General features: G+C 46.7%; 1 non-coding gene across 1 annotated transcript; it reads right to left on the reverse strand.

Annotated features, from left to right (window-relative positions):
- Positions 1-6,307: 6,307 nt before the first annotated feature.
- On the reverse strand, positions 6,308-6,426 carry LOC147698947 (5S ribosomal RNA). The gene has a single exon (XR_015299533.1). It is a non-coding gene; the product is annotated as a 5S ribosomal RNA (ribosomal RNA).
- Positions 6,427-23,404: the final 16,978 nt, after the last annotated feature.

The raw sequence follows: 23,404 nt of genomic DNA on the forward strand, positions 1-23,404 counted from the left end.
TGCACTTCTAAAAAATGCGTTTGCATTTAAGGAATCGCATGTGTGCGATTCCTTAAATGCAATGCATGATTTTTTTTAAAAATGCGAATTCTAAAATAGGAGGTGCAAATTAACACGAGGTTGACCCTCGTGTTAATTTGCGAAAATTTTAAAAAAAAGCAAAAAAATGCATTTTTTAAACATGCATGTTACAGACACACATGTCCTTAGGACATGCGTGTGTGAAACATGCACTTGAAAATACATTTCAGGGGTGCAGGGGGGGGGTCCTTTGGACCCCCCTCTGCACCCTTGAAATGCATCAACAAATTGCGAGTGCAAAACAAAAGAAATGCAAAACAGCATTGATTCCTATGGGCCTTTAGGCCCATAGGAATCAATGTAATGCCATTCCTTAATTGCAATTTGCAATTAAGGAATCGCAATTTCCGAAAATTAAGAAATCCTAAAAACTTTTAGGATTTCTTGATGCATAGGATTTTGCATTTCCTAAATAGCGATTCCTTAATTTTCGCTATTTAAGAAATGCAAAATCCTAGATTGATGCATGTGGGGGTAACAGCCTTATTCATCATACTCCCGTTTTGCGAGCCCCTAATAGCGATTCATAGCGAATCGCTATTAAGGACTCGCAAAACGGGATTCATGTAGGAATATGCAAAAAAAATGCTATTCCTACTAATTCCTTATTTGCAATTAGCAAATTGCTAATCGCAAATAAGGAATAACTCCCAATTCATTCCTATGGGCCAAAGGACATGTGTGTGTGCAACATGCAACTCAGAAAAATGCTTTTAAAAGCATTTTTCTGAGTTATTGCTATTTACCACGAGGTTTGACCTCGCGGTAAATAGCGGCCCGAAATTGCGATTTCGAAATTTTTAAATGGATGATGAATTGCATTTAAGGAATCTCAAGTAGAGATTCCTTAAATGTAATCCATCGCAAATTTGCGAAAACGCAATTACCGATTTTTGCATTTGGGATGATGAATCCCAAATGCAAAAATCTCACTCGCAAAGGGCCAGATTCTCAGAATCTGGCCCTTTGCGAGCCGAATTCAGCTTCATGAATTAGGCTGTAATTCTCATTGGTCCAGGCGCAGCGCCACAGGGGCGATGTAACCTCTCTGAGGACCTCTATTGGCCGTCAGTGGCATTGCAGACTTTCGTATCCATTGATCTCGAGTATGGACTTTGAAAACAAGCACTGGTAAATCCAGCTTACACATAACATTGAGGTTTAAACAGCACACTGAGGGCCTCTCAGAGGCACACACGAGGTGCGCCAAAACTAAAAAGAGTTTCTATACCTGCCCACTAGTAAGCAAAGTAACTTCTCTATTAAAGCTATAATTGTACATTTGGGTGGTGGCATGTTTTTTTAATTCCCCCTTTTTACTGTTGTGACATATGAAATAAATAAAATACAAAAATCTATAAATAGTACTTTTCATAGCCCAAAACTATTGCCTTTGCTAGAGTCTGTTTCGAAGCGCTGCACAGTCAAATGAAACTTTGGCGTGCTGCAGTCACACACGACTAATCCTGATAGGCAGACTTTTACAGGAGCAGAAGACCATTGCTAAAGCAGAAACGTGGTCAAAAGTTTGGATTTGTGGCAGTTGCATGTGAGAACTAGAACATCAAGCAGCCGCTTTTGTGGCGCCTGCTGTCTGTATGAAGGTGAGAAAAAAAAGAAAAGAGCGGAAGTAAAAGCAGAACGAGGTCAACAAAGGGAGGGGCAGGGCTCCTTAATGGAGTAGGAAGGGAATGGGGTGCTCCTAGGGGCATATTTACAATAAGTGGCGCATCCCTACATATCAGCAGGGATGCGCCACTTATTGTGCGCCATGCCTCCGCCACCATGGATGCGCCGCATTTACAATGTGGCGCACCATGGGGCAAAAACGGCACAGATGCGTCACGCATCTATGCCGTAAAAGTGACGCATTGCTGGAGTTGCGTTGCAGCTCCAGCAATGCTCTTGGGGGCCCTATCTTGTTAATGCTGCATCAATCCTTACGCCTGCTTCAAGCAGGCGCAGGGTTTTGACGCAGCATGGGCCCCAAAGTGACTGAGTGAAATCTTGTAGATTTCACTCAGCCACTTTTAGAAGTCGTTCCTGCGCTGGAACGCCGCCCCTGCACAGGAACGCCTCCTTCTGGCGCAGGTCTTTACAACGTGACGCATCTCCCAGATGCGTCACGTTGTAAATACCCCGCACCATGGCGCATCTTTTGCGCCGCTGCGTCACAAAAGTGACACAACGGCGGCGTAAAAGAGGCGCAAGGGGCTTGTAAATCTGCCCCTTAGTGCTTAGTGAGGTGTGTCAACAGCAGCACTGTGTGTGGGGGAATGCAGAGTGTGCTCTGGTGAAGTGAATCCAAGCACAAGGGGCCTCATTTATGAAAAGTGACGCATCGCTGCGTGAAAACAGCGATGCGTCACTTTTCACTGTGCCCTCCTTGCGAGACCAATGATGCGTCATATTTACAGTATGACGCATCATGGCGCAAGGAGTTACAGATACGTCAGTATTTCTGACGTATCTGTATAGCGCAAAAGTGACGCTTTGCTGGAGTGTGTCACAAAAGTGACGCAACTCCAGCAATGTGTCCTTTCACATGGGGCCTGCGTCAGTCTTACGCCTGCTGTGAGGCAGGCGTAAGAAATTGACGCATTTGTGTCCTAGAAGTGACGCAGTGAAATCTTATAGATTTCACTGCGTCACTTCTATGACCCTGTCTTGCGTCAGAACGCCCCCCCTGCATACATTATACCTGGCGTAGGTATAATGAGCGCAGGGGTTTACAAAGTGACGCATCTACCTAGATGCATCACTTTGTAAATATGGTGCAACAAGGCACATTTTATACGCTGCTGGTGCGCCTCAAAAAGTGACCGGCGGCTTAAAAGTGACGCAGGGACTCATAAATGAAGCCCAAGGTTTGCATGTAAACAGTGCCTGTGATTAGCAACAAAAACAAGTCCTTTTAGATCTATCTCACACTCTAAAAACAGCATGGGGGAGGCATATAAATGGTGCTTTCTAGACTCTTAACATAACACCTTTGCACTCCACTGATAGACAAGAGCCACAACATACATCGCCATCATGTTTGAATGGCAAAAAGATAGGAGCAAACCTGGGGTCAGGTCTGTGGTGGTGACCGGGGCGCCCGAGAGACTGATCTAAGTGGAAGAAAACAAGCAGCCATTACGAATTTATGGTCAGTGTCACAATGTGTGAACTTGGAAACACATAGATGTAAGAGGTGTAAAATGTAAAACGTGCCACTATTAAAAGTCAAAAACTTGGGTTAGATAAGGCGTAACGGCCAAAGCTGCAGACTGAGTCCTTGTGTAATATAACTGGTCTTCGTGTAAAGCGCTCCAATGCCTCCCGGTCGAGTTTGTGCTACATAAAATTGCAAGAAAACACAGAGCGGGGTATGAGTGATGGTGGGAGATCAGGAAAGAGAAGTTGGAATGGTTTTGGGTGACCCACTGAGCGGACAGAGCTGCAAGAAAACACAGAGCGGGGTAGAAGTTATGGTGGGAGATTGGGGAAGAGGGGTTGGAATGGTATTGGGTGACCCACTGAGAGGACAGAGCTGGGGCCGGAAGAGTCACAGGGAGGTCTGTGTGTGGGGTAGGAGTGATGGTGGGAGATCGGGGAATAAAAGTGCAAGAAAAAACGGAGCAAGGAAATACGGAGCGTGGTAGGAGTGATGGTGGGAGATTCTGGAATAAAACTGCAAGAAAAAGTGGACAGAGCTGCAAAAAAAGACGGAGCAGAGCAAGAAAAGACGGACCAGGGTAGGAGTGATGGTGAGAGATCGGGAAAGAGGGATTGAAATGGTATTGGGTGGAAAGACGAGGAGAAAGGGCGAGAAGAGTGACAGGGACACAGGTGGGGGAAAGAAGAAAGAAAGGGAAGATATGAAAGAAGGCGAAAGAGAGAGCAAAGTGGCTACAACCGAGATGGAAAAGGGGGAGAAGAGTGAGGGTGGAAATAGTGAGGGTGGTGAGGCTGAGGGAGAAGAGAGATGGCGCGGAGAGGCCACAGAGAAGAGGTTAGGAAAAAGACGTAAAGCAGAAGAGAGGTAAATTCATTTTACTCTCAACTTGTACATACTGGGCCTTGAATACTCTCTGCTGTAAGCTTTATTAAATGGTTGGAGAGTAATAGAGAGGGGAGAGAAGAGCAAAGGTTGCGAAGGAGGGGAAAGCAAAAAAGGAGAGGTTAGATAAGGCATAACGGCCAGAGCTGCAGACTAAGGGCCCGATTCACAGAATGAACTTAAGACTCAATCCTAAACTTACTACTATTTTGGTATTCACAGAATGCACTTACTACTTTTGGCATTCACAGAATGAACTTACTACTTTTGGTATTCACAGAAGTTAGGATTTTGTCTTAAGTTTGTCTTAAGACAAACTTAAGACAGACTTAAGACAGACTTGAGACAAAATCCTAACTTCTGTGAATGCCAAAAGTAGTAAGTGCATTCTGTGAATACCAAAATAGTAGCAAGTTTAGGATTGAGTCTTAAGTTCATTCTGTGAATCGGGCCCATAGTCCTTATATAATGTAAGTGGTCCTCGTGTAAAGTGCTCCGATGCCTCCCGGTCGAGTTTGTGCTACATAAAACTGCAAGAAAACACAGAGCGGGGTATGAGTGATGGTGGGAGATCGGGGAAGAGAAGTTGGAATGGTTTTGGGTGATCCGCTGAGCGGACAGAGCTGCAAGAAAACACAGAGCGGGGTAGGAGTAATGGTGGAATATTGGGGAAGAGGGGTTGGAATGGTATTGGGTGACCCGCTGAGCGGACAGAGCTGGGGGCGGAAGACTCACAGGGAGGTCCATGTGTGGGGTAGGAGTGATGGTGGGAGATCGGGGTGGGATATTGGGGAATAAAAGTGCAAGAAAAAATACGGAGCATGGTAGGAGTGATGGTGGGAGATCGGGGAATAAAACTGCAAGAAAAAGTGGACAGAGCTGCAAAAAAAAAGACGGAGTAAAGCAAGAAAAGATGGAGCGGGGTAGAAGTGATGGTGGGAGATCGGGACTAAAACTGCAAGAAAAAACAGAGCAAGAAAAACAAGAAAAAAAACGGAGCAATAAAAAAAATGAGCTTTTGGGGAATAAAACTGCAAGAAAAAGCAGACAGCTGCAAAAAAAGAGGTAGGGGGGTAGGATGATGGTAAAGTGAGTTCATAAACAGAATAAGTAAACAAACCGAGACAGCTGTGATTTAGATGCATTCTAAACCAAGTTCTACAAACACCGGAATACAAATAGAAAACAAGACATGCAGGCACAGTGAAATGGATCAAACAAGCTCTCGGCATTGCTGTGACGGGGTCGGGGGAGGCATTCCTTTGAAGTCTGATGCGGGGGGCAAGGAGCGGCAGCTTTGAAGTGTCTGAGGCACAGACATATGGGGCCTCATTTATGAAAAGTGACGCATCGCTGCGTGAAAACAGCAGTCACTTTTCACTGCGCTCTCCCTGCACACTAACGATGCGTCATATTTACAGTATGACGCATCATGTCGCAAGCAGTTACAGCTACGTCAGTATTTGTGATGTATCTGTAGGCGCATAAGTGACGCATTGCTGGTGTGACGCAACTCCAGCAATGTGTACTTTCACTTGGGCAAGTCCCATGTTGTTAGTGCGTGCGTCAGTCTTACGCCTGCTGTGAGGCAGGCATAAGATTTTGACGCATTTGAGTCCTAGAAGTGGCGCAGTGAAATCTCATAGATTTCACGGCGTCACTTCCATGACCCTTTCTTGCGTCGATACGCCCCCCTTGCATACATTATACCTGGCTCAGGTATACTGTGGCGCAGGGTTTTACAAAATGACGCATCTCCCTAGATGCGTCACTTTGTAAATATGGTGCAGCAAGGCACATTTTTTATACTCCGATGGTGTGTCACAAACAGTGACGCGTCAGCGGCGTAAAATTGATGCAAGGGCTCATAAATGAGCCCCATGGTGGTTTGTGACATGGCTGGGGGAGCGAGCGAGTGGGAGGGAACGAGCATATGGATGAAAAGTGAGGCAGAGGGCGCGCTGGTGAAGCCTCACGCTTGAATGGCTCAAATGCATTGGGGAGAATCTGCAATCCAAAACCTCTTGGTAGGATTTGCTGGTAGCCCTCTATATGTCTCGACAGCTGCAATGCGCAACCGCATTGGTAGGTCGAGACCTAAAAACGGAAGTGCCATTAGCGAGAAAGGTTGTGTGCGATTGTGCGATAGAGGAGCACCCCTGGTGTCAGAGAGAAGCAAAATGCCTACAGCACCTGGTATTCCCAGGCGGTCTCCCATCCAAGTACTAACCAGACCCGACCCTGCTTAGCTTCTGAGATTGGACGAGATCGGGCACATTCAGGGTGGTATGGCCGTAGGCACGAGAGGCTGCCGGTCCAGGCCTCTTATGCAGACGCAGCCCGCAAGGTGTCATCATCAGGCTACTTACAAGTACATTTGCACATTTCCCTTTCACACCTGCCCTCCCTTTCGAACTTCCTGCACAGAGCCAAGCACAGCCCTCTCTCGCACTTGCTTATTTGACACTTTGGCACCGACTGGGGCCGTTCTTCTTAAGGGGCCGGCACTAGCGGCAGCAAGCGCCTAGCCTTGCTTCTAAGGCACTCTGCTCGGGCCACTTCTCTACATGCCCCCGGGGGCTGCAGAGACTCCCGCTCAGCAGCTGATGCTCACCACAACTCTGGGGAGGCAACTTCTTCACCCTCAAGTACTGGCTGCTGCAAATCTACTATTGTGTTTTTTTTTTAAATCAAGGACAGGGACCTCATATGCAAATAATGTCTATGCCCCACCCCTCTGTGCCTGCGTGTAGAAGAGCGAGTGAGGCGAGGGTCCGAGAAGTGCCTGGGTCCAGGGCCCTTAATGTCACCGGCCCGGCTTTCTGCCTCAGCGGCCCCTGCTCCCGGCCTGCCTTGGACAGCCTAGAGAGGGCGGGCCCAGAACCGGGGCCGGCGCAGCCCGTCAGCAACAGCAGCTTGCAGCAGCTCCCCAGCCTTAGCTGGGGGTCCTCTGTCCTATCTTAGGGCAGTTTTCGAGGTTAAAGTTAAGGGCCATGCATATTGTAAATCCCATGCCGGTTTCTTTGTAAATACAATGTTTTAAAAAAAGTAGAGTAGGCGAGCAGAATATATACTGTCATGATCAGACACCTTTCTGTTCAAATGGGTAGTCAGGTTCCCTGTTGCCCATTTATGCACCTTTGTATGATGGAAATGTACTAATTATCACTATTTATGAAATTTAATAGATAGTCAGGTTCCCTGTTATCTGTAGGGTTTTATTATTTTTTGCACTTGACATATATATGGTAACATGTATATCTGTATATACATATGTTAAGAATTTTTTGCAATTTTCTATTTTCCGTTCCTCCGGCCATTTTTACATCTGTGGCATTTTTTTCTCCCTCTCTTTAATTATGTTTTATCACTATGTAACTCGTCACTACACTTACTTTTATATTCTGTTAAGAACAAGAAATCATGATGAAATTACTGTTTTTAGAATTGCATTTTATATTTACCTTTAATTGAATAATATGGCTTAGTTTCTGATTTTAATACAGGTAATATATATTTTCTAAGTGCATTTTCTTTTATCAATACAATATATATCATGAATTTTATCACTTTTTAGAATTGAAAGTATGCACTTTATATCAAGCCTCTTTGCACACTAGGCAGGGTTGCCTTAGCCTTTTGGTCGTTAGTATTGTAGCACTTTTTTTGCCCTTTTTGCACAACTTTGCTCTCCCTTCTCGTGTCCCTACAGACAAAAAGCAAGTCGGAATTATCATTACTTTTATTCTGTACGAACATGCATGTTGGTTACCTCTTTATGATTCACTGGATTCAACCAGTTACTACACCAATTGTAATCATGAATTGTTCCTATGATTTGTTTTGTGTAAAATACTGACACAATGATACGTACAAAACGCATTTATGCAAAGGATTGTAAATATGCTAATTTCGAAGTGCGTTTTTTTTTCTTAATTGCTTTACCCTCAGCAACAGAACCATTTAGAAACGATTCTGTCTTCTTAATAATGGACACCCACAACGATAGTCTGTTGTCCATATAAGTTTTGTCACATGACCATCTTTGGAGGCGGGCAGCAGGCGGGGCACTAATGCACATTAAATATCACAAAAATCAGCTACTCCCTGCATGTGAACAAGGGCTGAAAGGCCCGAAACGCGTCATGGTAGGTTGGTCAACAAAAAACTGAAAATAAACTTACCTGAAAGAACTTGTGGTCTGTCTCCTGCTTCGCCGGTCCTGGGGATATATATATATATATATATATATTACCTACTGGCGGTCGCCAGTAGGTATATATAGTTAGGATTTTTTCTCTATGGGATTTTTGAAAATTCTATGTCTAATAACTTTGGCGTTTGTGGACGGAATTGGCTGAAATGTTCAGGAAAATGGAACATTTTGTTTCTGAGCAGCCCCTGACAATTTGGGGGGGTTTCATCAAGGGGGGGCAGAGAAAAAAGGGGGGTCCCAAAACGCGTTTTTCCCATGTTAATTTCCATAGGGCGGTTGGCCTCACTTTTAGCTCGAACGGCTGAATGGATTTGCACGAAACTTGGCAAAATTGTAGGGACTGTTAGCCCGATGTGCCTTTGCTAGGTCTCAATATATGTGCTCCAGTGGATTTTGAGTAATTTAGGTTCAAAAAAAGATATATATCTGGGAGGAGCCTAACCACACATCTGATCTGATTGGCTGTCAGCACTTCATCCAAGAAGTGTTGGCAGCCATCTTGGGACCAATATACATGATAGCACCTCATTAAAAAGCATTATAGTTAATAGAGGGTTTTAGGACTTTAGTTACATTATAAATCATTTGTTGATGGTACCATACTCGTTTTAGGAATTGTGGTGGGTTCTAAGGTGATTTTACCATGTGAAAAAACCTTCTGCTGTGATATCATGAATATTGTTTGAAAGAAAACTAATATCTCATGATTTTCCCACAGTGGTTTGGAAGGGGATCTATAAGCTAAACTGAAAGCATATTTTCTGTAAATTCACATTATCTTTCTCAGTCATGTGAAAATGAAGTCTGACATTCTCAGTAAAACATGTACATCCAACAAGGACAGAGACTGTCAGTTGATTCCTTTGTGTTCTACTGCAGCCTCCTAGAGTGTTCTAAAGAACAACTAGAGCGCTAACAGTCCTACTTATTACAAAGGTATGGCACACCTGAAGCCATCTTGATTGGAATAAAGTGGTAACTCTTAAAACATTTAATTTAAAAAGAAACAACATGAGGGGGTATATTTTGCCATAGAAAGTATGATTAGTGCTGCAGAATGAAAAATTAGGGCACTATTTGAGTGACTTCTCAAATCCTTTTCTATTTCATTAAAACATTCTGACATGCAGTCTCCCAAAATGGCCACCAGAGACAAAAGAGCCCAAATGTAGCCCAAATATCACCCAGATGTAGCCCAAGTATAGCCCAATGACAGAATGTCCCAGAGTGTTCTAAAGAACAACTAGAGCGCTAACAGTCCTACTTATTACAAAGGTATGGCACACCTGAAGCCATCTTGATTGGAATAAAGTGGTAACTCTTAAAACATTTAATTTAAAAAGAAACAACATGAGGGGATATATTTTGCCATAGAAAGTATGATTAGTGCTGCAGAATGAAAAATTAGGGCACATTTTGAGTGACTTCTCAAATCCTTTTCTATTTCATTAAAACATTCTGACATGCAGTCTCCCAAAATGGCCACCAGAGACAAAAGAGCCCAAATGTAGCCCAAATATCACCCAGATGTAGCCCGAGTATAGCCCAATGACAGAATGTCCCAGAGTGTTCTAAAGAACAACTAGAGCGCTAACAGTCCTACTTATTACAAAGGTATAGCACACCTGGAGCCATCGTGATGGGAATAAAGTGGTAACTCTTAAAAGATTTAATTTAAAAAGGAACAAAATGAGGGGGTATATTATGCAATAGAAGGTATTATTAGTGCTGCAGAAAGAAAAATTAGGGCACATTTTGAGTGACTTTTCAAATCCTCTTCTATTTCATTAAAAAATTCTGACATGCAGTCTCCCAAAATGGCCACCAGAGACAAAAGAGCCCAAATGTAGCCCAAATATCACCCAGATGTAGCCCAAGTATAGCCCAATCACAGAATGTCCCAGAGTGTTCTAAAGAACAACTAGAGCGCTAACAGTCCTACTTATTACAAAGGTATGGCACACCTGAAGCCATCTTGATTGGAATAAAGTGGTAACTCTTAAAACATTTAATTTAAAAAGGAACAAAATTAGGGGGTATATTTTGCCATATGAATTATGATTAGTGCTGCAGAAAGAAAAATTAGGGCACATTTTGAGTGACTTCTCAAACCCTCTTCAATTTCATTAAAAAATTCTGACATACAGTCTCCCAAGATGGCCACCAGAGACAAAAGAGCCTAAATGTAGCCCAAATATCACCCAGATGTACCCCAAGTATAGCCCAATGACAGAATGTCCCAGAGTGTTCTAAAGAACAACTAGAGCGCTAACAGTCTTACTTATGACAAAAGTATGGCACACCAGAAGCCATCTTGATTGGAATGAAGTGGTAAGTCTGAAAACACTCAATTTAAAAAGGAACAACATGAGGGGGTTAATTTTGCCATAGAAAGTATGATTAGTGCTTCAGAAAGAAAAATTAGGTGTCATTTTGAGTGACTTCTCAAATCCTCTTCTATTTCATTAAAAAAATTCTGACATGCAGACTGAAACATGCACTTTGAATACCAGCAGCAGACGTCCCTGGTGAGCAGTAGCTTTACTACAGTGATCTAATGTGCAACTAGAGTGCTAACATTCAGAATTTATGGCAAATGTGTGACACATCTGAATGCCTTCTTGATGGAACCAAAGTAAACAAGCATTGAAAATGCAATAGATCTCGCCCTCGTTTAAGTTAAAGCCATTCTGTTTGTAATGGCTTTTTAGCTTTGCTTTTATTAGTGGTTTTTTCAACTTTCATGTAAATAACATGCATCTGTATGCATATAAGTATATGTATGCATGCATTTATGTTTGTATTTATATAGATATACAGATGATATATGTTTATATATGTATGTATATATATATATTCACTGAAAAAACCATAGGTTATAGACCATATATAGTTAGGAATTAGCATTTACAAAACCTTGAAAATTCACTGAAAAAACCATAGGTTATAGACCATATATAGTTAGGAATTAGCATTTACAAAACCTTGAAAATTCACTGAAAAAACCATAGGTTATAGACCATATATAGTTAGGAATTCGCATTTACAAAACCTTATTTTACTCACACAAAACCATTGAAATTCCAAATATAGTTAGTTGAACTAACTATATATCGCGCACCCGCAATCCACTGCTGATGATGTCACATATTACATCATTCATGACATGGTCAGTGACATCACTGATGACATCACTGATGACATCTCAAATGACATCACTGATGACATCACTGATGACAACATCCAGTGACTGTATGTTTCTGTAAAGTTAAAATATGTCTTACATACATATTGAAGAATGAGTGGATGTATAAGTGTCTGGATGAAGGATTTAGTAGGTGCATGACTGACTGTATGAGTGAGTGATTAAATGTGTCTCACTGAGTGCATGGGTTAGTGACTAAACTGTCTTAATTTGTGCATCATTATGTCTGTTGTTCTGTAAACTGTTGCATGTGTTGATAAGTAGCTATATGAGTAACTATATGGGTTATTGATTGGTTGCCCAAGTATTTGTATGGGAGACTGAGTGTGTGTGTGGGTGGCTGGGAGGTGTATGACTCTGTGCATAGATGTGTGAGCAGTTGATTCACTAGATGTATGGTTTCAAAAGTGCATGTGGAAACAGCTGTATGGGCGGTTGACTGTGTGCATGAGTGTATTGGTGAGTGAATGGATATCTCAGTGCTACATGTCAAAGTAAGTACATATGTAAAACACAGTACATGTGAGAGTTGACATATATAAATAACTGTGCATAAGAGCCAGTGAATGTGTGAGTGGCTGTATGGATCATTGTGAACTTGTATCAGGGATTGTATAAGAGAGTAAATATGTGTTAGTATATGTTTGAATAAGTAAAGTTTGTATAACTGTATAGTTGAGGAAATGGAGGTGTGATTGATTCTTTGCATGACTGACTAGGTGTGTGAGTAACTCCATGGATGAGTGACAGTCTGTGAGTGTCTGTTTACACTGATTGTATCTAAGGTTATATTAGAGTCTGAAGAGGTTCATCGTATTATCACATGAATGATATCATCAGTGATGTGATCAGTAATGTCAAATGAGATGTCATCAGTGATGTCATCAGTGATGTCATTTGAGATGTCATCAGTGATGTCATTTGAGATGTCATCAGTGATGTCATCAGTGATGTCACTGACCATGTCATGAATGATGTAATATGTGACATCATCAGCAGTGGATTGCGGGTGCGCGATATATAGTTAGTTCAACTAACTATATATGGAATTTCAATGGTTTTGTGTGAGTAAAATAAGGTTTTGTAAATGCGAATTCCTAACTATATATGGTCTATAACCTATGGTTTTTTCAGTGAATATATATATATATATATATATATATATATATATATATATATATTCACTGAAAAAACCATAGGTTATAGACCATATATAGTTAGGAATTAGCATTTACAAAATCTTGAAAATTCACTGAAAAAACCATAGGTTATAGACCATATATAGTTAGGAATTCGCATTTACAAAACCTTATTTTACTCACACAAAACCATTGAAATTCCATATATAGTTAGTTGCACTAACTATATATCGCGCACCCGCAATCCACTGCTGATGATGTCACATATTACATCATTCATGACATGGTCAGTGACATCACTGATGACATCTCAAATGACATCACTGATGACATCTCAAATGACAGTTCAGTAGTGTGTGAACTCGAGTTTCCCTACTTTATTTTCCTTGCAATATTATATAGCGCGAACTCGACAACATGGCATGAGCACAATTTATATTACAGAAGAACACATTCATTTGTGGTAGGCACGGGGAGACAAAGCGATTTGTCTGGAATCACAGGATGTTGAGCTGATGCCGAGATTCGAACGTAGCTCCACAGCTCTAAAGTTCGCAATTCTAGAGCTTGTGGCGGGAGGTGTGTCTAAAAGTGTATGTCGGTGCTAGCCATCAATGAGAGAGTTTAACAAGAAAGAAAGGCTTAATGGGGTCTCTGCAAAGGACTGATCTCTAAAAGTAGAAAAGAAGAATGCATGAGAGTTAGAAAAGAGTATGCAGAACAATGGAAATGAATCCCATCAGCCCACCCATATGGCGGAGCCTCATCATCTGGGATTAGTTGTTGGGTCCTGGTACAAATGAGGAGACGCACCTGATAGATTGTGTGTTTTTTCTCCAATCATCCAGGACCACCCAGGCGGATCCGACCTCCAGTGTACAGTGGGTAAGATGGTGTGAGAACTCAAAAGAAGAGTGATTTGCAGTGTAACAAAAAATATATGAGAAAAATAGTGAGATGAAATTGACTACCATGTTCAAGGGAAACTTTATTAGGAAATGAACCATGGGGTCAAGATTAAAACTGAAGTGTAAGACAGTGCAATATAATAACTGCCCTAAGAAGATGATAAAGTGGTCGACATGTTTCTGCTGTATTCAGGGGCAACTCCCCTGCTTAGCTTTCATCAGGACCAGATCTTACTATACACTACTGCAAATGAAAAAGTGATTTCTCAAAATGATTCAAATTATGAAACATAATCTATTAGGTACTTAGTATTACCCAGTAATTAATCTGGAGAGAGTTCTGCAGGCAGAAGTACTTACAGCACCAGTTGTACCAGATTTTTTCAAGGGATTCTTTCCTGTAGAAATAATATTGAAAAATAGAGACACAAAATATATCTACTGTGCACCTCAATCTAACTCATACATCCAAAAACTGCAGATATAATGTACAGTATCAGTCCACTTACATCAGTGGTCAAAAGAAAAATAATTGGTATCAAGTGATTCATTACTTACCCCAGTAATCTAGGGAGTAAGCCTCACCTCTCCTGGCACCGGCCCAGAGATAGGAGGCCCCGCTCTAAGTATATATGGAAAAATAGTGTAAAAACAGGGGGGGATTTCATCATATAAATTTAGAAATCCATTCAACATATTTACATACAAAAAGTGCATGCTCTTTTAGGAGCACCACAACAACATTGGTATTAAACAAGATTGCTTAAAAATGGCTGAAAACAACAGGACTAGAGTCCTTCAGTGTATTTGTGGCTATTTTCTGTTTGATACTGCTCTGTCTAGTATAAGCAGCATTTCCAACTTTAACAAAAATTAATAAAAACACAGAAATAGCACTCCAGAGAAAAGAGCAGAGAGGAAAGCAACACTACAGGAAAATGAGAGACAAAGCTCGGATATTTCAAGTTTCCTTTACCTGTCCGTCGGTACCTCTGGCCTCTTCCTGAGGCTAGGGGGGAGGTACCGACCAGACGTCGTATCTGTGCGCTTTTATCCTGCATGATGGCACGTCATTGGTTGATTTGTAATGCGGACCAGAGAGAACACATGCGGGGTACCGGAGACCCAGGGCGCATGTGTGAGATCTCGTATGACTATTGGTTTCTGCATGGTCCAATAGAAAGAATCCAAGCAACGGATACTTAGAGGATCGAAAACACACATAATTGCCACGTGTGTACATAGATTGTTTTTTTGTTATTTTAAAAAAAATTAATAAGATCTATCCGATTGCGGACGGACGTGAAAAACCGTCCCAAATATGAAGCGTTCAATCGTCACCGATACAGTATTTCGAAACGCTCTCTGATTTCGAAGGACGTAGAAAGTGGTACGGAGCCCGTTTACAAGGCAGCATATGATAGGGCCTTCGTATGGACCAACGAAGCCCATTAGACAGGTATGCGCCAATCACAGCACTGGGGTTGACTCGACAATCACAACAAAGGAAAAGCTCCGTAAACAAAGACGTTCGAGGCCATCAGAACAAATGTAATAATAACAGAAAGCGCATTTATGTAAATGCGCGGAGTGATCTTCTAAGACCATTATCAGATCAAATGGTTGAAATGACTGGCAACTCTCTATGGCAGAACCAGATTTAAAAGTCTCGTATGTAGAGAGTTCAGTGTAACAATAACTATACATAGTATCAAGTTGCAGCGTAACCTTCATGTGGAGATCTATGACTGTGCCCAAATCAAAAAGTTGAGATAGCTGGAATATCCCTATTACAGGACCAAATTTAAGAATCCCGTATGTAGTGAGTCACAGTAGTGGAGTTTTTTAGTCATATAGACCAAGACAACCCTTAAAGGTAAGATTACAAATCTGAGTGCACTAGATGTCTAAAAGGGCCGTCAAATCACGACAGAGGGTCAGATCAGGCAGACAATACGATCAACCAAAAAAGGGAGAGAAAGAAAAAGAAAGGCGTGAAACTATCAGCAGAGGGAAAGGTGTTGAATTAGACCATAGGAGACTGCCCTTCATGATAGCATAGAATGGATGACCACAAAACTCTCAGATAGAAGTCCAAGGAATATCATCGTTCAATCCTTCCACATCGCTTTTAAGGCGAAAAATCAATTTCTGTTCTTTTAGAAAGAGAAAACGTGATATGTCGGTAATATGAGGAGGGACGAAAGGTTTCTCCAAAACAGTCCATCGAAAGTCTTCTGGAGAGTGCCTCATTTGTAGAAAATGTTTAGTGAGTCTGGTAGCCTGCTTGTTGCACCGGATGGTACTCTTATGCTCGTTGATCCGCACTTTGATCTTGCGAGTCGTCATTCCGACGTACCGTAAGGAGCATGGACAAGTGATCAAATATATCAACCTGTCGCTGTTACAGTTCGTGTGGCTTTGTAGAACCCACGGCCTTGAGGTACCGATATCAATGGAAACTGTCTTCTCAGTCTGTGGGCACGCAGTGCATATTCCACAAGGAAAATGCCATACTCGTGGAGGTAGATTCCACAAGGTGTTAGCTGGAATCACATTTGTGCGCCTAGGCCTCGTGTGGACCAGACTATCCTTCAGACTCGCACCCCTTTTGAACGAAAAGAGTGGTGGCTGGATGGTGTATCCAGAACTGTTGAGGATCTTCCAGTTCCTTTTTATTGTTTTCTGCAATTTATTTGACAATGTGCAGAAGGTTGTCACAAAGGTTAATCTCTCTAAAGGTGGCTTCAGGACTGAAGGACTCAACAGGGCATCCCGATTATTGTTATGTGCCATTTTCTGTGCCCTTTTCACAAGATGTTTGGGATAGTCCCGATCTCGTAGTTTCATTGCTAAGTCTTTAGAAAAATCTACAAAATCAGAAGTTCTTGAACAATTCCTGCGGATCCTCAGGAATTGTCCCACCGGCAAGTTGTCACGTAGAGCTTTAGGGTGGTAGCTAGGAATGTGCCGGAGTTCCTGGTGCACCTATTGATCCTACTTTGACTCCTATCGCCCCGGGGGAAGCACCCCGAAAGTTTGCTTAAAGTTCGGAGCGCGGAGGAGAGCCTGGGAGGCGGAGCGTATTGCAGTGCTGTCCAGGCGCCTCGGCTGGGCCTGGTGCTGAAAGCTGGTGATCCCGAGTGTTCGGTCCCGACGTGCTCCGGAGCATAACGGCACTCCCCGGCCGAGGCCTACGTGACCGGTACCACCGACGCGCAGCAGACCCTGGACCTTAGCTGACACTTTAGCCCCTCGCTGCCGACAACAGTGCGTGGCGCGGCGGGGGCCCCGGACCTGGCGGAGAGGGCCAGAGGCATCTAAACGGCAGCCGACCTGGGCGAACCCACTGGCGGAACTGTGAGACACTAGCTGTGGACTTTCCTTGCTTATTGTGCCCCGGGGGTCGCCGACGGTCTCGCCAGCACGGCCGCTCTATTGGGCCCCGCCCTGCCGCCATCTTCTCCCTGAGGAGCTGGAGCTGGCGACCTCCACCCGTGCCTTTGGCGGGCAGGTGCCCACTTTCGCATTGGCTCATGTCCTGATCGCCCAAGGGGTGCGCTTCTGAAAGGCCCTGACTTTGGCCCTCCTGATTGCCACCTGGGTCGGTACAACGATTGTCTCGCCCCGGCCTGAGCCGCCATTTTGTCGCTTGTGACGCAGCACCCTTGTCCTCGGCGGGGTCTCACATCTGGTGTCCGCAGGCGACTGAACGCATCTACAGCGGCCGGCCCTGACCCTTGCCCATTGCAGTGGCCACGATGACTGGGAGAGGAGGCTCGAGAAGGGGCAATCGCACTCTGCCGGACATGCTCAGCAGGGCCCAGCAGCTAAGGGACAGGACGCAGCCGTCGCCGGGGTCCTCCCGGGCCTCGGCAGACGCAACTGGAGGCGAACCACCGGTCACGAGGTCCTTTATGGAGGACTTATTTAGCTCCCTCAAGGACGACTTCCAAACGCTAAAGAAGGAGGTGGCCAGCGAGGTGCGAGAAGTGCGCAAGGAGGTGGAGGGCCTTGGTGAGCGTGTTGACACGGTGGAAACGGCGGCCCAGCGCCGTGACGAGGAGATAGTCCATCTCCAGCAGGACGTTCTCCGTCTCCGAGAGCAGTGTGTCGAGCTCCAGGCCCACTCTGAGGACCTCGAGAACAGGTCCAGACGGAACAACATCCGGGTGCGGGGTGTCCCATCAGCGGACGAGGGGACGGATCTGGTGGCCTATCTACAGGACTTGTTCCGGGAGATTCTGGGAGAGGACGCAGAATTCCCGATCCGCATAGACAGAGCGCACAGAGTGGGCCGACAGCGCCAGTCTTCAGCACCCCCACCGGACATTCTGGCGTTCCTGCCTGATTTCCCCTTGAAGGAGCGCATCATGGCGGAGGCCCGCAGGAAGCAGCCTTTCACTTTCAGAGAGCGGCCTGTGGCGCTCTATCAGGACCTGTCCGCCATCACGCTGCAGAAGCGCAGGTCCTTCCGGATTGCTACAGACTTTCTGCGGGAGCACGAGACGCCCTACTCCTGGGGTCACCCCTTCCGCCTCATCTTTCGATGGAACGGAGTGCTACACCAGCTGCGCTCCCTCCAGGACATCTGTGGGGTGTTGGGACTCACGGCCACGGATGAAGACGGAGCGACGCCCGCGTGGAGGCGCTCGGAGAGACGGAATCGGCGGAGATCGACGAGGAGAAGATCGTCAGCGACTGTGAGTCGCCCTGATTCCCCCACCATCAGGGCGGATATGGAGGAAGCCTTGAGAACGGCGGCCAGGAACTTGCCCGACTCCAACAGCGTGGCCTTGACGGCCTGATTTCACTCCGGGGGGAGAGATGCTTAGCTTCTACGATGCTGGGTTGGGGCTGGGGGTTGGGAGGGAACGGTTGGAGGTGAGTGGCTGAACGTCCACTTGATTGTTTTCTACAGACTTGCCCGTCCGGGCTGGACTGAGACAATGGGGTGTTTTTATTTGTTTGTGGTTTTGGCTAGTTGCCTTGGGTTGGTTTTGGGAGGGCGTAAGAGTTGTTTTGTTGTTGGTGGGGTCCCGTCTGATAATGCCCAAGCACACGTGAGGCCGGTCCTGGCCTTCCCTGCGCTCCTGCCCCGCGCGCCCCCTCCACTGATCCCTCGCTTGCTGCATAGCGCTTCGATCCCCTGGGAGCGATGCCGTCCTTGAGGGTGGTGACCCTTAATGTTAAGGGTCTGAACAACCCTGTGAAGCGTAGGGCGATCCTTTCCCTGCTAGAGGGGACGCAAGCGGACATTTGCCTTTTGCAGGAAACTCATTTACTTTCCAAAGATTGTCACAGGCTGCGCTCCGCCAAGTTCCCCACCCAATTCTTCTCTTCGGCGGCGACCAAGACTGCGGGTGTAGCCATTCTTTTAGCCAGCTCCTTCAGGGGCGAGGTATTGTACAAATATGCCGAGCAGAAGGGGAGGCTCCTAGTGTATCGCATGCGGCTTGGGGGTATCGCCTTCACGGTTGGCTCCGTTTACAGCCCGAATGACCACCAGGATCGTTTCCTGGAATCAGTGTTGGTGGACGTCACTGCCTCGCCCGATCGCCATGTTGTCTTGGGGGGAGACCTAAATATGGTCTTCGACTCAGCTATGGATAGGTCTGCCCAACTCTTCCCGCAGACGGGGGAGCTTTCCCGAGCGGTGCAAAACCGGATTGCAGAGATGGATCTGCATGACCTCTGGCGCACTATGCACCCCACCGATCGGGACTATTCATACTTCTCCCACGCGCACCGCACTTATTCGCGGTTGGACTACCTCTTGGTGAGCGGACCGCTTCGCTCGGCCGCCACGGCAGCAGACATCGGGGTTTTGTCCCTGTCCGATCATGCACCGGTGTCCGGAGTCTTTGCTTGGCCGGCAGCCCCCCCCTCTAGAGGGATGTGGCGGCTTCGGGATACTCTTCTACATAAGAAGTCGGTGGTGAAGCGAGTGGGGGAGGTCATTCAGGAATATCTGGTCCACAATAGCAACTCCGACACGTCTCTAGCGACGCAGTGGGCAGCCTTGAAGGCGGTCCTCAGGGGGGAATTTATCTCCATTTCCTCGGCGGAGAACAGAGAGCGGCAATGTAAGAGGGACGAACTGACGGCGCAAGTCAGGGAACTTGAGCTGGTTCACCGCCGTACGGGGGCTCCTCGAGTTTGGAGGCAGCTGAAAGCGGCGAGGAAACTCCTCTCTGCGCTAGATCTAGATCGGGCGGAATACGCAGCGTTGCGTCTGAAGCATGCCTTTTATACGGGCGGGGACAGATGCGGTAAGCTCCTGGCCCATCGGCTCAGGGCTGCGCAGCAACGCAATGTGGTGAAGGAGCTAGTGGGTGCAGATGGGGTTCCGGTTTCCGGTGACGCGGATGTGGCGGATTCCTTCCGTAGCTTTTACGAGGCGCTATACGCTGCGGAACCCTCCCCACCGGGAGAAGCTGAGGCCTATCTGGAGTCTATGACCCTCCCGGCTCTGGAGCCCGCCCAGGCGGACCACCTGGAGAGGGACATCCATGTGGAGGAAGTCATCTCCGCTATCGCACGATTGAAGCACGGTAAGGCCCCGGGCCCGGATGGCTACACGGCCTTGTTCTACAAGACCTTCTGCTCCACTGTAGCGCCTATCCTGGCTCGCCTGTTCAACTCCTTCTCTGAGCCGGGGGCTATCCCGCCGGACCTTCTTTCCGCGACGGTGTCGGTTATTCCGAAGCCCGGGAAGGATCGGACCCTGTGCGGTTCATATCGGCCTATTTCGCTTCTGAATGTGGACCTTAAGCTCTACACGGGGATCCTGGCGGCCAGGCTTGGACTGCACCTACCGGGCCTGGTGGAGGCGGACCAGGCTGGTTTTGTGCCCGGTAGGCAGACAGTCGACAACACCAAGAGGGTGACGCACGTGCTATAAAAGGCCTCACGCGTCCCGGGGGAACGGATGTTACTGTCGGTCGATGCGGAGAAGGCCTTTGATAGGGTTCATTGGCCGTACCTTGAGCTGGTTCTCGGGAAACTGGGGATCGGCGAGAAGTTCCGCACCATGGTCTTCAATTGTTATAAGAGACCGTCAGCATCGGTGCGAGTCAACGGACACAGCTCTAGTAGTTTTGCCATTGAGCGTGGTACGAGACAGGGCTGCCCCCTCTCACCGCTCTTGTTCGCGCTCTATATGGAGCCGTTCGCCCAGAGGATTCGCGACAATCCGGACGCTATTGGGGTTAAGATGGGTCAGTATACCCATACTGTTAGCCTATATGCGGACGATGTCCTGCTGACCCTGGATGACCCCAGGCGGTCACTCCCTGCTTGTGTCCAGGAACTGAACGCCTTTGCACGCGTGGCCGGCTTTAAAATGAACATGTCCAAATCGGCTGCCCTGGATGTGTCGCTCTCCGCGGACACCAGGCGAGACCTCCAGCGTCTTTTCCCTATGCAGTGGTCCTCTTCCACGGTGCCGTACCTGGGGATCCTGCTTGCACCTTCGCTGCCTGAAATGGTCAAAGCCAACTATTCTTCCCTTAGCAAGAAGATTAAGGAGGAACTCGGCCGATGGGGCAAGGGCCTGCTCTCGTGGCTGGGCCGTATCGCAGCGGTGAAGATGACGGTACTGCCTCAGATCTTGTATCTTTTTCGCGCTCTACCTCTCCAGCCCCCTGTGGGTTGGATACAGCAAGCGCAGGCTGACATCTCCCGTTTCGTGTGGCAGGGCCGCAAGCCTCGGATGAAGCGGGTTCTTTCCACGCTTGCCCCGGAGGCGGGGGGTCTCGGTGTTCCGGACCTCCGGAAGTATTTTCAAGCGGCGCAACTCCGGTATTTGGTGGAATGGAGCAGGTGGGAATCGGACAAGCACTGGCTCTTTCAAGATCAGGCGGTTGCAGGTCGCACCCTTCAAGAGGTTCCATTCCTGCGGCGCGCACATCGCCCGGCTAATCTCTATGCCTCCTTTGTCACCCGGGTTCCACTGCGAGTGTGGGATGCGGTTTGTGAGCTCCGCGAGCCAACTACTTTCCCATCACCGTTTACACCCATAGTTGGTAACCCAGACTTTACTCCGGGCCTAGAACCGGGAGCTTTTTCTCACTGGGTGAGTGCGGGTGGCAGGGTGCTCTTTCAGATTTACGGGCCAGAGGGCGTGCTCCCTTTCCAACAACTCCGGCAGGAATTTGGTCTGACGGAGGTGGACAGACTGCGTTATATGCAGGTCCGTCACTGGGCTCTCCAGCCCCAAGTGCGCGACGTCGCAGCCCGTCAAATCACACCTTACGAGCGGTGGCTGGTGACCCGGACCTCGGATGCCAAGCTTATCACCGATCTGTATAAATTTCTCCAACCCCCGCCGTTTCATTACCACAACCCGGGGAGAGAGCGCTGGCACAGGGAGCTGGGCAGAACCCTGAGCCACAAGGAGTGGGACAAGATCGCATATCGGGCGAGGCACTCTGCGTATCACACTGGGCTGACGGAGACCTTTACCAAGGTGTCCACCTACTGGTATTACACCCCGGAGAGGCTCTACGAGATGCACAAACTCACCGACAAGGGTTGCTGGCGAGGCTGCGGACAGGAGGGTACTCTATCGCACATTCTCTGGGGGTGCCCGGTGCTGTCTGCTTATTGGAAGGAGGTCCTAAATGAGGTGGACAGGCACTTTGAGGTTGAACTCCCGCGCTTCCCAGTATACGTCCTGCTAGGCCTTCCCAACGACTTGATGTACCCGCTGAAGTCCCGCAGGGGTAGGCAGATTGCTATTGCGCTAGGCTCAGCGGTTCAAAATATCCTTGTACACTGGCGCACCCCCACTGCCCCCTCTATCACTGGCTGGTTACATAGACTCTGGCAAGTACTGGGTATGGAGAAGATGTCGCTCACTGTGGCTGGAAATGTAGACCAGTTCGAGGAGCTCTGGCACCCTTTCTTGGCACTGCTGTCGACGGAATTTCGCGAACTCACATTCCCGAGGTACCTACGCCTTCTTAGGCTGACGCCGCCAGAGGCTCCAGCGGATTAAGAGGGATGGGATCAGGGGGACTGGGGGTTGGGGGTAGGGGGCTTGGGGTGAATGTTTCTACAACGGGCTATTGGACGGGGATGTTGGGGTGTTGTTTTCTTCTTTTTCCTTTTCTGGGGACGGGGGGCTTAGAGGGACTGTGTTGTTTTCGCTGTGTTGCGGGACGCTACTCGTGCTTAGCTTTGATTGGGAGGTTGGGGACTATTGGAGGGTTTTTCGCACTGCCTTATTGCCTTATAGCATATGCCTTTTTCCCCTCCGGGACTACCGACCTCCCCACTTTCCACCAGAATTGCTGCAACATGTCTCTTTTTGCACTATATGTAAACTTGACCTCCTATTTCCCTTCCCCATGTTTTTTTATGTTTTAATAAAATGCTTTAAACCTAAAATGTAAAAGAACCATGCCAGCAAAGTAGTCCCTTGTGGGCGTGTCTGCATTGTGCTGTGGGTGTGTGCTTGGGGGCGTGACAATCACTGGGGGGCATTCCATCACGAGTGTTGTTTTTTCTTCCCAGGTTCTATACATTCCTGCTCCCTTTAAATAGTAATTCAGTGGAGGTCCCATTCTCTTCGATCCACCCCAAGCACAGTTACGGGCAAAAATACAACTAAAAGGCCCTGCAAAGCATTATGGGATAAGCTTAGCATCATTTTTAGCATTCATGAAAGGGTTTCAATGTTTTGGAATTTTACTCATCAGGGACATCTTGTGACGACGAGGTGAACTGCAGCTTGATGTATAATATTTTAAATGCTATTGCATTTGCCTCATCAGGGACATCGTGGGACGACGAGGTGAACTGCAG

The sequence above is a fragment of the Lissotriton vulgaris genome, chromosome 8, assembly GCF_964263255.1.
Source record: "Lissotriton vulgaris chromosome 8, aLisVul1.2, whole genome shotgun sequence".
Classification (NCBI taxonomy): domain Eukaryota; kingdom Metazoa; phylum Chordata; class Amphibia; order Caudata; family Salamandridae; genus Lissotriton; species Lissotriton vulgaris.